Consider the following 16589-nt stretch of genomic DNA (forward strand, 5'->3'; position numbering starts at 1 on the left):
AACAAATAAACTACTGCTTAATTTAGCTCTTCAGCTTTTAGAGAAAGCATCATTTTCTTTCTATCTAGAAATATCTCAGACATTGTCTTGTTGAAATATAGACTTGGTTTGTGTATATATAAAGACACATCCTTCTGTATGAACATCTTTTTGGCATGATACAGCTCGTCCCTCAAGTTAAATGTGTTCCAAGTCAAATGCAGCATCTAAACCTACATGTTGATGCTACGGGAAGAATCCTGAAATAGTTCTGCCTGAATATTTGTCCCAGGGTAACAAGATACTGTTATTATAATTAATAAGATTCACTGGATTTTCATGTAATTAGAATGAACAGTGAAAAGTACACAAGGGTTATGACTCAAGTGACACAGCACGTGTTTTGGACCTGTGGGACTCTGGAGAGACCTCAACTCATTATGCCCCCGCCTAGAACCACATGAGAGAGACTTGAGTACACCCAAGCACACCAGGGCCAAATGCTGTCAAGGGTGGTTCCCCCAAATAAATGAAATATGGATTCAATCAAATTTAAACTCCTTGTTTATTTTTCCAATAACCTACTTTTCCAAGTAAAATAACTTGCTAAACATTATTTGGGAAAATGACCTAAATAGTACATTACTTCCTTGGATTCACCATAGAATAACATTAATATTTATTCTTTGAAGTGCAACTAATGAAGCTTTAGTCTATTCACAGTGAAGGAACTGATCAACTTTTTATTTCTTTGGTTAGTGTTAAAAGCCTCACTAATATGATAATTCGAAAGAATTACAACATTTGACTTTGTTTTTACTTACATAAGAAAATACCAAGTTTCTTTTTTTTCCCCCCTCAGGATAGCACTGTTTGGGGGCTAAGTGGATAAGGGTTACACAGTTCTGAGGAGGAAACAAGATTTACCTGTATACCATAATGCCCAGAAGTGACAGAACCAGCAAGAAGATGCAATGGTTTCATCTTCAAAGCAAGTAAAGTAAAGTAAAGTAAAGGCCCTCCCGTTGATCATCGATTTGCTCGAGCGGGCCCAGTAACGTCTCCATTAGAGACTTTGTTGTTACTGTGTCTGGCATATCGAATACGTCACGGGGAGCTTGCCAGGCTCTGCTGTGTGTGCGAGATACTCTCGGTAGCTTGCCAGGCTCTCCGAGAGGGGCGGAGGAATCGAACTCGGGTCGGCCATGCTGGCTGCATGCAAGGCAAACGCCCTACCGCTGTGCTATCGCTCCAGCATTTTCTTCAAAGCAAGAAAATGCAAAATAAAAATTAAGTGGACTTCGTGCTGGGCCTTCACACAAGACAGGGACAAGAGCAGAGTTAGGCAGCAGTTGTATTGCAGCAATAAAAGCAGTCCCTTAGGCGGCCACCCAAAGTCCTTCTCTAGGGCTGTCCCTATCTGAGGTTCACAGTTCAAAACCATCAAAGCTGACACTTGAGAACTTTTGCTTCAGAGTCCACTAAGATAAGAAGGGGGCAAAGTCTTGGAGGACCAGCTTTAGGCTTTAGGGAGGTCCCTACACATAGGAAGGCCATGTATGGAAGTTGTCAAATGTGAGGAAGACCTCACATTCTGTAAGAACTCAGAGGAAGTTCTCTCTACATAGAAATAGCAAAAGGCTCTGCCTGGAGCTGTGTGCTCAATGGCGCCTCCTGGTTGGCTTCCTGGCTTGCACACTTGAGTCCGTGGGAAGCAGACAGAGTGATCTTCACAAGGCTTAGGTCACTGAGTGGCCAACACCCACTCTTCACTGGCCGAAGAGTGACAAATGAAGGCCGGCCACGATTCTAAGGCCAGGAGCTCAAGGGGACCCTGATATGGCTCAGGTCTAGAGCACTTGCTTTGCATGTTCCACGCCCTGGGTTCAGTCCCTGACTGTCCCTCCAAATATTGGGGCATTGGGGCATTGGGGGGTAGAGGGAGAAGCTGACCCAGCAGGTGGCTCACCCAGTCCATGTGTCCTCCATACTTGACCCTGACCAGACTGCTTTTAGACCTGCCAAGTAGTTGCCAGAAACCAAGTGTGGAAATCTCACCTAACTGTGCATGAGCAAAGAGGTCACCAAGGTATTTCAAGAGCTCCAATACCTCATCAGAAGAATTCTCAAGCCCAGTGAGCTATTCTGTGGTCACCATATCTCACACAGAACGACACCTGTGACTGAGCCGTGATCCACAGGGTTATGAAATGTGGTTTACATCAGGGAGCTGATATATCTTGCAAGCAGCTTGGGAAAGTCCTAGAAGAAGGATTTTCAGGCCATCCTACTGACTCCTGCACCTCCCAAGGCTTGGGTCCCTGAGTAGTCGGTGATCCAGGGAGCAGGTAAAAGGATGAAGCGCCACCAAGATCCATGTGCGGATACCCCTAGGAGACACAGCTGCTCTGTTCTGAGGCTACCCTGCCAAAACAGACAGATGGGTTATGATCAAGGAGAGCCGACTTGAGTTTGCGTGTCCCATTAGCAGAGGAAGCAGTTCTCCAGGGAGGGCCTAGCGTGGGGACTCACTATTCACACAGAGCTCATGAAAGAAGTGAGGCTATAATCAGGAGGCTGCTCTCAGGGTTCAGGGACTGCGATACGCAGCGAGTTAAGATCCCTGGAAGAGTTGGCCAGGTACTGAGTGGTTCCTGGGCACTGACCCTGGACCCTGGACAGGTCTGCTGCTCAAAGGCTACCTTAGGTCCCTGGCTGTAGTTCTCATTTCCAGAGAGGCCTGAAGGAAAGCAACTCCATAGTATTTCATAGGTTGAGATTTGCACAAAAAAGGGCTTTTAAATGCAGGTGACTGTGAAATTGCAGGAGGTTTTTTTGTTTTTGTTTTCTTTTTTTGCCTTTTGGGTCACACCCTGCCATACTCAGGGACTTAGGGATCATTCCTGGTGGTGCTCAGAGGGTCTAATGGGATGCCGGGGATCACACCTGGGTCAGCTGCTTGCAAGGCAAATCCCCTACCTGCTGTTCTATCACTCTGGCCCAACCTGAGGCATTTTTTGGAGGACCTTCAGGGCCTGTGTCTGCACTGCCTGCTCAGATTGACTAGGAATCCCAGCCAGAATGCCTTTTCAGTTTCACTTCTTCTGGATATAACAGTGGAAGCAGGATAATCTATTATCTCATCTCTGGATGGACAGGGAACTCCCGCACCCTCAACATGCCTCTGAAACCCATGCTCAAGCTCCGAACATGGGACATTTCTTGAGGAGAGGAAAGGCCAAGCAGTGCTCAGGAGGTCCTAGGGCCTCTTTCAGGGAGTCACAGTCATCTGGCCTACTCCAAATCTGAGTGCCCAAAGGGGCAAAGCTGTTCAGGCCTGGTAGTGCTGAGGATCATCTGGGTCACTCAGGCAGTGCTTCAGGGTTCTACCCAGTGTCTGGTGGGGGAAGGAGTTCCCAGGGCTGTACCCAGAAATGCTCTAGTGACCTGGAGATCATATGGTACCAAGGATGGAGCTAGATTGACATGTAACAATACCCCCTGTGCTGTCTCCGTCCCCTGTTTAGTTTTGTATAAATTCCTGCCTGTAAAAACAAACACACTCCACATTTTCTTGCATTTCCTTCCAGCTTCTTTTCAGACAGAGATTTTTGTACATATTTCACATTCTAGGAATATTACTTGGCTAGTTTGAAAACAAATGGGAAGAAAATCAGGAGGTGGAGGAGGAGCTGGGTTCTGTGGATATCAGTAGCAACTCCAACCATGAAGAAGCTTCCTCTGGGGGGAAATGATGGCGACAGAAGCTGGGTGTCCCTGGATGGTGACTTGCTGGGGTACTGAAAGCGTTGATACAAGATATGGCTGACACTGGCCACTCCTTCTCCTGTGGCTTAGATTGACATGATCCCATTTTCCAACACCTTCAGGAGAAAGGAGAAGAGCTGGAAGCCAAAGCAGGAGAGGGAACAAAGCATCATCTACCCCTGAACCCCATCAGGAGTTAATTCCTGAATACAGAGTCAGGGGTAACCCCTGAGCATTGCAGGTGTGCCCCCCCAAAAGTTAATATTTACTCCAAGTATTTAGGGTTAAACATACCTGCAATTTCTTCTCAAACAGTCCAGGAAAAGATTATCTACATAAGGGGAAAGATTGGTAAAACTCATGTGATCAAATATTAATGTTTGAGGATTTTTGTGAATTGCACTATTCTGGAAGTCAAAAATTTTGTCCAAAATTTAAATAATAAAACGGATTTAAAATTTTAAGTACATTAGAAGTGGTTAAGGTGGTCTTATTAACCTGTAACTATTATAAGACACCTCTAGGATTTTCATTAGGGATAAATTGAATGATTAATGATATACTTTGCTTATCTTTTATAACATTGCTCAATCTCGGGTGGCTGAATGCCACTTGTCCCTCTAAGAAATTGTGTACAAAGGGCCGCGCGACATCTTATCATCTCATTCCTACTTTGGACAAACTGGCAGGCTACTGAATGTAACCTACCCACATGGCAGAGTCTGGCAAACTCCCCATGGCATACCCAATATGCCAAATACCAGTAACAATGAAGGGTCTCATTCTCCTAACTCTGAAAGAGCCTTGAAAATGGCACTTTTTTAAAAAAATCTCAGGGCTAGGATGAAGGAGACATTACTGGGGCCTGCTCGAGGCAATCAACAAATAACAGGATGGTTGTGATTGTGATTATAACATCCATTGCACTATTTTGCACAAATCACAACTTTGAGATTTTGTTTTGTTTCTGTTCATTTTGGGTATTTTGGGGGGGAGGGGGGTCACACCAAGAAATGTTCAGGGTTTACTCCTAGCTCTGTACTCAGGAATCACTCCTGGTAGGGATTGGGGGACCATTTGGGGTCCCAAGGTCAGCCATGAAAGCAAATGCCCGACCTGCTCCAGGTCCCACAAATCCAAATTTACTTTTTTAATCAGTAACTACTACCTGATTTTGCTACATAAACTAGGCCTGGGACAGCAAATCTCTTCAGTCATTCATCAGTAAGAATTGTCCCTGCCCCCACCGCTCAGAATCATAATTTATTCAAAGAACATCAAGTGTACAACAAAGGCAGTTTAAAGAAATATTATGGGTCCACAGAGTTCAGTGGTAGAGCACTTGCCTTGCTTGTGTGAGGTCACGAATTCCATCCTGGGCACCATTCCACATGCCAAGGGTGATCCCAGGCACATCAAGTTTAGAGTGCAACAGTGTGGTCCTACCAACAAAGTGTTACCATTTCAGATCACCACAAAAACACAGAGAAGGGAAGAAAGGAAAGTCAGATAAAGGAATAATATCATTGTCCACTGTATATTTTTAAAATATTAAAGTAACTGGAGCAATAGCACAGCGGGTAGGGCGTTCGCCTTACAAGCGGCCAACATGGCCGACCCGAGTTCGATTCCTCCGCCCCTCTCGGAGAGCCCGGCAAGCTACCGAGAGTATTCGATATGCCAGACACAGTAACAACAAAGTCTCCAATGGAGACGTTACTGGGCCCGCTCGAGCAAATCGACGATCAACGGGAGGGCCATAGCCATAGCCATAAAGTAACTGTCATTGTCACTGTCCTCCCGCTGTTCCATCGATTTGCTCGAGCGGGCCCAGTAACATCTCCATTGTGACAATTGTTACTGTGTTTGGCATATCGAATGTATCACAGGTAGCTTGCCAGGCTTTGCCGTGAGGGCGAGATACTCTCGGTAGCTTGCCGGGCTCTCCGAGAGGGGCGGAGGAATCGAACTCGGGTCGGCCGTGTTGGCCGCTTGCAAGGTAAACGCTCTACCTGCTGTGCTATCACTCCAGCCCATTAAAGTAACAATTATTTATAATCAATGTAAGTTGTAACCATATTGGCAATCATGAGAGCTTCATTGTTTAGCACTATTCTTCCATTCCTGTATATGCATATTATGAACATCACCAAAAGTCTACTTTCTGTTCATCACTATATCATTGATCCCCCCTTTTCCCTCTGCTAACCACCCATTTGTTCCCCAAATCAGTCATCAACCTGTGATATGGAGTTTGTCATTCTTCATCTGATATTTGACCTAACATACTACCTTCTAAATCCATTCATATTCTTTCAAATAGCAAAGTTTCATCTTTCTTTTTATACATTATATATATCATATTTATTTTTATAACAGTATGCCATTGCATAGTTTTGTTTTCTAAAATAAATTTACTCCTATTAGCTCTTTACATGTTTTTTTTTCTTTTACTTTTTTGTTCACACCTAGCAGTGTTAAGGTTTACTCCTGGCTTCTGTGCATAGAAATCACTCCTGGTGGGTCTGGAGATAGAATTGGGGTACTGGAGATAGAACCCAGGTCAGCAGCATACGAAGCAAGTGTCCCGTCACTGTGCTATCAGTTCAATTCCTTGTAGCTTGCATTTATGCATGATATACCCTTGGATAACATTGCTGCATTCAAATCAGAGAGATAGCTTAAGTAGAAGAGTACCAGTCTCCCATGTTTGAGGCCCTGAGTTCAATCCCCGTACTGTTGGTTATAGATCTGGTGGCCTTCGAAGTACCACATGACAGACCACTGCCATGTGTGCCCTTATTAAAGGGGGGCAAAGACATAATTTTATTCAAAGATATTTCGGTATAATGTTTATGGAGGGGGAGGGGGCAGAAAGGAGATCTCCAGGATTAGGGATGTGGTTCAGTGATAAAGTATATGCAAATGCATGAGACCTGAGTTGAATCCCTGGCACCACTAAAGAAATAAATAAAAATTAAATAAATAAAGAATAAGAATCCCAACTGATTTTGAATTTAATGCCCTTATTCCAAGACTGGTTTTGGATATACATTTCACTTTTTCCACCTCTCAAGAAACTGAGAAGCGAGAATTTTTTTTGTATGTGAAGTGAGAACTTTTTTGTATCCTTATAGATTTGCAGGGCTGGAGCAATAGCACAGTGGGTAGGGCATTTGCCTTGCATGTGGCTGACCTGGGTTTGATTCCTCCATCCCTTTCAGAGAACCCAGCAAGCTACCAAGAGTATCCTGCCCACACGGCAAAACCTGGCAAGCTACCCATGACATATTCGATATGCCAAAAAGAGTAACAAGTCTCACAATGGAGACGTTACTGGTGCCCACTCGAACAATTTGATGAACAACGGGAGGACAGTGCTACAGTGCAATGCATAGATTTGCAATTTTTTTCAAATAAACACCTTCACCATATTCAAATCTAGTTAAAAACACTTGAAACCTGAGAATAGCCTCTTAACTAACTAAAATAGAGCTGGAAAATGGAGGAGGACAGTATTATTCTTCAAGTAATAGAAATGTAAAAGTTGCTTTTCGTACTCATCACCATCCTAAAAAAATTAACCTGCCTATGGCAATCTGTCTACAATAACTCAATATATCTTTTATTCATGACAAGAAGAGTGATATCAACCCACATGAAACTGTGTTATCATGACTATGTGTTTGCCCTCATCTATTACAATGAAGCTAATTATAACTTTCATTACAAGTCTTAAATTACAAAACTTGAATTATGCCTCAAGATACAAAGAGATTTGATGGGGGCCAGGGATAGTATTCAAGCAAGAGAGTACATGCCTATCTGAGCAAATCACTGACTTTAATTCCAGCACCTCATTCCTGCCCCCCGGCACCAATAAGCATAACCTGGTGGACCCCCAACATTTCTGGGAATGGCTATAAGCCACACTCACATCCCAATATTGCCAGATGTGCTCCTCATAAAATATATACGTATAGATATCTGCTAAATATTAGCAGATACTTTAGTAGATATTAGCAGGTATATTTAGCAGTTAAACCCCATAAATATACATACCTATGTATGAATACATGTATATACATATGTATACATGTAGATAATATATACATATATATTAAATGTTGTCTTCTTCACATCTATTTGTGATGGCCAGAATGAAGAAAAGATGAGAAAAACTTTTAGGTTAACATAATATAATAAGTAATAATGAAGCTAACTTTTGTTATTTTACAGGCAATAGTCAGGGGCTCCTCCCAACTCTGGTCATCCTGGTGGTGCTTGGAGCACTGCAGAATGCCAGGAATCAAGCCTGGGACTCCAAAATGCAAAGCATGTCTTTCCATCTGTTAAGCTAGTTCTCTGACCCCTTAACATTAAAAGGTCTGTCTCATTTTATTGCCCTTTGATTTATCTTCCTTCACAGATAATCACATATTTCTTCTCATTTATTATATCTGTTATGGTTATTTATGATAAGCAGGTTTGGGCTTTTTTGGGGGGGGAGGTGGGGATCACATCTGGCAGAGCTCAGAGCTTACTCCTGCTCTGTGCTCAATTGACCTGACAATTGTCAGGTCAGATGTGGAGCTGGGAATCAATCCTCCGGGGCTCAATTGAGCGCAAGGCAAAGTACTTTAACCTCTGTACAGTCTAACCTCTGCACAGTCTTGCTGGACCCATGATGAGCAATTTTTACTAAAGGTAAGGTAAAGGTAAAGGCCCTCCCGTTGATCATCGATTTGCTCGAGCGGGCCCAGTAACGTCTCCATTGGAGACTTTGTTGTTACTGTGTCTGGCATATCAAATACTCTCGGTAGCTTGCCGGGCTCTCCGAAATTTTTACTATTGTTCTTATAATTGTTTTAGGGTGCCATGAAGCATGCCAATATACACCCTAACTTTGGTATGTCCACAATTTGCTCACAGCCCCAGGATACCAGGCAGCAGTGCTGCTAGGACATGTTCAGCAGATGACATGGCACCAGGGGTTGAACTTGTGGTCTACCTTTGCAAGGCAGGTGCTGTAACCACTGCCATCTCCTGGTCTCCTTTTGCTTCACTTTTAATCAAGAACTCGATATGATTACGCTTCACACGGAAGACCTATTGAAAGAGAAGACAGGCTAAAAGCAAGACCTTTGGCAGTAGTCAAGTTGCAAATTCAAAGGGAAAGTTCTTGAAGGAAATTCAAAATGTTAGTCCAGGAGCATATGAATGACAAGAGAAAGAGCTGGGATTTGAAAGGGAGAATGCCTGAATGATCAGGAAAGAAGATCACACCAACCACCACATTTCCGAGAGCCAAAGACTCATCCAAAGGAAGGCCCTAAGTCCTTTTAGTGCTGTGATGACTAAGAGACAAGGAAGTAGAGAAGTAAAGTTGGAAGTTACCAAAGGTTGGCTCCTCCGTAGGACAACTTCTTTAATGAAGAAGTTGTCTCCTGAATATCTAAGTGTCAGTGAGAAAGCAAGTACTAATGCAGCAAGTGTTTGGGAAATCTGTCAAAGCTCACAGACAAAGGAGGCTGGCCTAGACAACAGCTTTTCAATGTGGATGAAACTACCCTCCAGTGGAAGAAGAGGTCATGCAGGACTTCCATGGCGAGAGACAAGCCAATGACTGATTTCAAAGCTTCCAAGCCTTTTCTCTCGATAAGGGCTAAGACTTATGCGGAACTTTGTGACCTTTGACTCTGGGCTCAATGATGGTGAGCAGAGATCCTCTGTCTATTTCCCCCAGTCTTCGGTCACACCCATAAGCCATCTCCTGGAGGTGCCAGATAATCTCCTTATACAGTCACCCTCCAAAACTCATGGCTGCTTCTGAAGGGAGCATAAAATGCGGCCCCCCAAACCATGCCACCGGACTCCACGCCAGGCTGTTTTCACTCGGGGCGCCCCAGAGTGGGGGCAGGTGAGAGCCCTCCCCACCACAAGAGACCCAGACCCGACAGCAGCCAACCTCCACTACCCAACCGCCACCACACTCCAGGCTATTCTCCACATGCTTGGGCTGAGCTTCACATATGAGTGAACATATTCCTGGACCTTGCGGCCGCTTTTGCAGCTATGTGACACATCATAAAACACTCCCTACCCATTTTCCATTATTACTATATCATATTTGATGGGGGTTAGGTAGTAGGCAACCAACCCAAAGCTTCCGTCCCTCTCGGAGAACCTGACAAGCTACCGAGAGTATCCTGCCCACACGGCAGAGCCTGGCAAGTTACCCGTGGTGTATTCGATATGCCAAAAACAGTAACAATAATGGGTCTCATTCCCCTGACCCTGAAAGAGCCTCCAATACAGAAGCATTGGGAAGGATGAGTAAGGAGAGGCTGCTAAAATCTCAGGGTTGGGACAAATGGAGACATTACTGGCACCCTCTTGAGAAAACTGATGAACAATGGGATGAGAGTGGTACAGTGACACAGCGAAGGGCTAAGACTGCTGGTGACTTAAGGTGGAATCTAATATTCATTTTCAATTCTGAAACCCTAAAAAATTGTGCTTAATCAACTCTACCTGTGCTTTGTAAGTGGAATAACAAAGCCTGGACCATCCCATGTCTCCTTATACTATGGTTCACTGAGTGTTTTAAGCTCACTCTTGAGACCCACAGAAATGAAAAAGTTCCATTCATAGTATCACTGTTCATTGATGATGTATCTGGTCACCAAGAACTCTAATGGAGATGAACAAAGAGATAAATGCTGTTTTAATGCCTGCTAATATAACATTCACCTCTGTGGGCTTTACGTTACATTACATTACGGCCATTACATCTTTAGTCTTGTTATTTAAGAAAGACACATCATAAGGCTATTGGCACCATAGACAGTGATTCTTCTGGTGGATTCAAACAAAACTGGTCGAAACCTTTCTGGAAAGGATTCATCATTCTAAGCAGAACGTCAAAAGAGCAACATTAACCAAACTTTGAAATAATTTGACTCTAACCCTCCTGGATGGCTTTGAGGCATCATAACTTTAATAGAGAAAGAAACTGTAGATGTGGTAGATCTAGCAAGAGAATTAGAAGAGAACCCTGGAGGTGTGAATTAATTACTACAACCTCCAGGTTAAAACTTGAAGGAATAAAGTTTCCTTCTAATATATAACAGTGAAAGTGGTTTCTTAAGATGGAATCTGCTCCTATGAACACTGTTGAAATGAAAACAAAGGATTTAGCGTATTATATGAATCTTGATTTAAAAAAAACAGCAGTGGCACAACTTAAGAGGATTGACTCCAAACTTAAAAGAAGTTCTATTCTGGGTAATAGAACTATTCAGCTGCATCACTCACTATAGAAATCTATTTTATGAAATGAAAGTCTATGAAAGTGGCAAACTTCAGTTTGGTCTTATTTTAAGAAAGTGTCATCCCAGCCTTTCATGGTCTTTCATGGCCACTGTCTTGTTCAATGAACATTGAATCAAGATGTCTCACTTGCAAAAAAAATGGGTATAACTCACTGAAAGCTCAGATGATAGTTAGCTACTATTATCAATAAAATATTTATTGTGATGGTTGTCCTGATACTGGAAATTATATTCAGCAATGTTGGAGATTAAACCCAGGGTCTCATACATGCAGGACATATTCTCTACCACAGAGCTACATCTCAACCCAGCAATTAAGTATTTTTAAATAAGGTAGTTACATCATTCTTTGAGACATAATACTAGAATAAATATAACTAACTATATATGCACTGGGAAAACCAAGTAATCATGTGATTTGACTTATCACAATATTTATATTTCAACAATAACAAACTCAGACAATGAAACCAGGACAAAATACTGAATAACTGAAGAGGGAAAGATTTGCATCTGACTGTATAAACTATGGAAATATCAGCAATGATAAGTGATCTGAGCAGGATGGTATAATTAAGGTTTAGTGAGAAGTTGCCTTATTCCATATTCCCAAGGACTCATAGATTTCATTATCTTGTTTTCCATTTTGTTACAAAATTGTGGGTATTCCAACATATGTAAGTAATGTCATCTACTTTCAGTATGTCTGGAGCACTTCCAACAGTTGTCACATTTTATCTGAAAAGTTTTTACTCCCTAACATGTTTGATTTGGGGAGTCGCTTGCGCCACCAATTTTGTGTCATTCCCACTTCCACAGGACATTATGGCAGCCTGTCTTTTCTTTACAAAATAACTTATCTAGAGCCAAATTTAATAAGGGAAAAGGTTAACACCACAGATGACATGACCAAAACACCTATAGAAGAGGTTTCTGACTCTGAGCCTCTGGAAGATTGGGCCTGTTATTGTTCATCCATTCAAGCTCATTCAGGATGTTAACCAAGTCTGCTGTGGGTAACTGAGTACATGCCTGTTTCCCAATCAGAGAAAACACTACAAAAATACGTATTATGACTGATTATTTCCCTAAGCCAGTGATAGATGTCAAGAAGTTTAACAAAACATTTTTGTTGCTTAAATCAATGTGTCAAATAGGACATTCTTTCAAGATTTTGAGCATCTCTCAAGTCAAAGATCCAGGCCAAAGAAACAAGCATATCACAGCATGTGACTTTTCCAGGGGCCAGAGCTATGGTGGGCAAGGCTCTTACTTTGCACATGGGCGACCTGGGTTCGATTCTCAGCACCCCATGTGGTTCCCTGGACCTGCCAGGAATGATCCCTGAGAGCAAAGCCAGAAGTAAGCCCGGAGTACCACTACCAGCTGTGACACCTCTCTCCCCCCAAATGTGACCTTTCCACGCATCCTAGCAGTGAAAAGGTAAACTGAGAAAAGGGACCTATTTCAGAGGAGGTAAAGACAGAAACAAATCTGGTTGGACAGTTTTCATGGGGGTAGTTCCTTCTGTTCATTACATTCGAACATATATAACATTAGATTAATATTGGAAGTTCCCCAAGTACCTCTTTCACTCTTGAGCTTTCTCCAAAATTTCTTTGTTCAGTACTGATCAAACCACAATTCAAATTTAGAGTTCCTTGGTCATAAACAAAAGAATAAATAACACTCACTGCAAGTGCCTGACAAAATTTCATCCTTGTATTTTTCATTCTCTTCCAACCACAAGCATAAACTCTTCTCATGTCTGGGGGGAAAAAATTAAACTACTTTCTCTTTAGGATAATGCCAGTAGATACTCTCCAGTTTGTGATACTGGCATTGCCAAGTCTTCCTCCATTTCTTTTCTCCTCTTTGAACAGCTAGTTATGGAAACGACAGTTCTGTCTTGATGGTGGGCTAGTATCAAATGAAACTATCCCTGAATGTCACAAGTCTAATATTTCAAATGAGAAATTTCAGTTCACTCAACATATCCTAACACTCCCATGTTTAATGAAGCCTTGCTTATTTGAACAATGAACTCGAATAACATATAAAAGCCAACGGACAGTTTCTTAGCACTCACACATTGCTTTTTCTTCCACGCTCTAGGAATAAATGTCAGTGAGAAGACAAAGGTTGTGGGGGGCAGGTAAGCACATGCTCTCTTCCCTAAAGGCCTTTCATCTACCCCCAAACCCTGGTTTCTGCAGCCATGCATGCTGGGAAGGGAGACTTAAGAGCAAGGACAGGAATCCAAGCCAGCCAAATCGGTCCTCACTGCTCAACCAGAAGAAAAATTGTGCATCCAGACAACTATTGCATCACATCCTGCAAATATTATCTGATGGCTCTGTTTTGAACCTAGTGCATGAGAGGGAGGAAAAAGCAAAACAAAACAAAAAACACACACACAAAAAAATTGCTGTATACTTGATCTCCCAGGGTTCCACTGGCTGGCTTACTTTACCACTTAGTTATATTTTAGAACTTTAAAAAAAAAAAACTTCCATTTGATCCGTTTACTTTACTGGTTAATTTTGATGCTATTGACATCTTGAAAAGGTAAGAGCTAAGGGAGGATCCGAGAAAGCAGACAGAGATCAAATGCTAAATGGAACTCCTTAGCAGCAGCTCAAGTCGATACAGTCACCCCAAGGTGGGGGGTTTCGAGTCTCTTATTTTGGAGTTAGACCCAGCTGGGGTTTGAAACTGGCTCCAGACGTTTTGTAGCTTTACCAGATGGTGGGATCCTCTAGGAAGCAATTTTGCTGCAAGTTTTCACTTTCCTAACCAAGTCTCTGAGCATAATGTTTTTTCATCTGGTTAATGGCATACCTAATCTCCTCATTCTGTAACTAACAAGTCTCTCCTTATCGCTATGCAAGGGACACACACACACACACACACACACACACACACACACACAGAGAACACATGCATGCACACACACACACGACACATATTAGAAATTTCTGTTCCCCCCACCTCCACATAGTTTCTCTCTTTTTAAGCATCATTTTTAGCAAGCCTATGAATCCTCTGTCTTATCAGCTGATTGTTTTGTTTATCTTTGCTTTTTAGTTATACCTCCAGGTGGGCAGAAGTCCCTCCTGGAGGTACTCTGAGGATTATGTGGAAGACCATGTGAGACCAGGGATCTAACCTGGTGCTCCTGCATATAAAGTCTGTGCTCCAGTCCATGGAGCTCTCTCCAGTCCCTATGGGGTTATTCTTAATTTCATATTGTTTTGTGTTTTGATTTTGGGGCCATTCCCAGTAGTGTTAAGAGCTTACTCCTGGCTCTGAGCTCAGGGATCACTCCTGGCGGGCTCGGAGCACCATCTCAACCTGGATTGAACCCAGGTTGGCTGTGTGCAAGGCATGTGCCTTACCTGCTACACTTTCACTCTGATTGTGAACCTGCTCAATCTCTGATTCTTCATTTTTAACATAACTGGAATCTTTACCAACCATCCAAGATCATGACTGGTATTTGAACTAGAAATAACTCTGATGCTAAAATTATAATACAGTGGGTAGGGTGCTTGCCTTGCCTTACAGGGTTTGATCCCCAGCACTACATATGGTCCTCCAGTACCACCAAGAGTGATCCCTGAGCACACAACCAGGAGTAAGTCCTGAGCACTATTGGATGTGGCCCAAAAAGAAAAAGAAAAAGAAAGAACTCTTCCCAAACCAAAAATATCAGTTATTTTTGAAATATTGTCTCTACAAAATGAGTGTTTCATTTTGGTTTCTGCTTGCTTCACTTTTGTTTTTTTCATTTTTGATATGGGCATAGCCATATTTCTCTCTGTCTATTCATTTCTTTGCGCAGAGACCACTGATTCTGAGAGCTCCTCAAATTTGTACAGTAAATTCTCTTTGGTGTCAATTAGGCACTTGTGAGTTAGAGCCAGCTTTGACTAAGCCACCTTAGTTGCTCAGGAAAATGCTAACCCATACACCAGACATCTGCCTAGCCCCTCATCTCTTCTCTTAGCTTAAAAATTCCTACTGATTAAGCATAAGTTAGATAATAATGATCCCAATGTTATCTCCTGGAGAAATTCCCCAGATCTTCAAGGTCTATTCCTATGAGATGAGGAATAGATCTTGATCCAAGCTGTATCCAAGCGTGCGGGCTCTGCAGCACAATTGTGGTACCTACATCTATATGGATGTAAGAGTGCATCTTCTGCTTCTGTAGACTCTGGATATTTTGGTCCCCTAATTAATGGCTTTGATACAAAACAGTGGAGGATCCCCACAGCTACCCATCTAGATATCTATCCCACTGTGGCCACACTTGTGGCCTAGCTCTTGTGTGAGTCCTTGATCAGTGTGTGTCAAATAAGCACACAAAATTCCAGATATTTAGGACATGATCATTATTTGTTGACCAGCTTTAAGAAGCTTGTTTTTGGTCCCCAGATGTCCTGAATCCAGGTCTCAAGTAGGTTCTGGTGGACACTGTCCTTGTTCCAGGCTGGTCTCTCTCTAGTTGTCTCTTTGAGGGTGTTCTCTACAGCCTGATGGTTTGTTCCGGGTGTTTTATAATCCACCTCTCCTTGGTAGAGTTTCTTGCTTTTGTCCCTTCTTTTCCTGGGATTCTCTAGCCATGTGTGGACCTTAGTGAGAACCACTGCTTTTCCTGTTTGCCCTGGTACTGCCATGAACCCAGGAATAGGGACCAAAGAGAAAGTTAGCTGACCTGTGTACCCCTTTTAAGTGTTAAAAGTTTGCCATCTGCCCCTTTGCTATTTCCATTATCTCATTGGATACCCTCATGCAGGTGAATTTTAAATGAGCAACTGTCTTTACTATTTTACCTGGTGCCCCCATTCTGCCCACTTCCATAGTAACACTGCATCTTCGGAATTAAAGACTTGGAGGGCAGAGATCCTCGAAACTCCCTCGAAACTCCGGGGCAGGTGTGGGGCGGGGAGATGGTGGGGGCAGGAGAAGTCACTGGAGGCGGTGTGAGAGCTGACATTATCGATGGACATGAAAATCATTTCCTGAGTATGTTCTCAACTGTTCCTCACGCCAACCTGGGAACCGCAGAACCGTGGCGGAGCCCAGCGTACTGTTGAGAACTGGGAGCTTCAAAGAAATGAGGTCAGTTTTCCTAGGGCCGCAGGCTGAAACCCCATCTTTGCAATCCTGTAAAGAAATCAAAGAGCTGAGTAATGAATTGGCAAAGATGAACTACAGCAAGTGGGCGAAGAGTTGTAACCTTTAATTATTAATCGCTGCTATTGAGGTTATACTTAGTCTTCCTGTCGAAGACGAAGTCCCTTACCTTGAAGATGGGGATTAACATCTGGTGGTCCCAGAGAACCGACCCGCAGCGCAGCCGGTTCTCAACGTTTAATGAACACGTGATAGGATGGGCAACCTGAGGACCTAAGCGGCGTTTTGATTTTTGCACCTCGGAGAGGTTTCCTTAGAGAAGCAGGCTAGATTCAGCTCCCTGGCTTATTCAAGGGCAGAAAACTT

Source organism: Sorex fumeus, unplaced genomic scaffold (assembly GCF_029834395.1).
Source record: "Sorex fumeus unplaced genomic scaffold, SorFum_2.1 ptg000094l, whole genome shotgun sequence".
NCBI lineage: Eukaryota > Metazoa > Chordata > Mammalia > Eulipotyphla > Soricidae > Sorex > Sorex fumeus.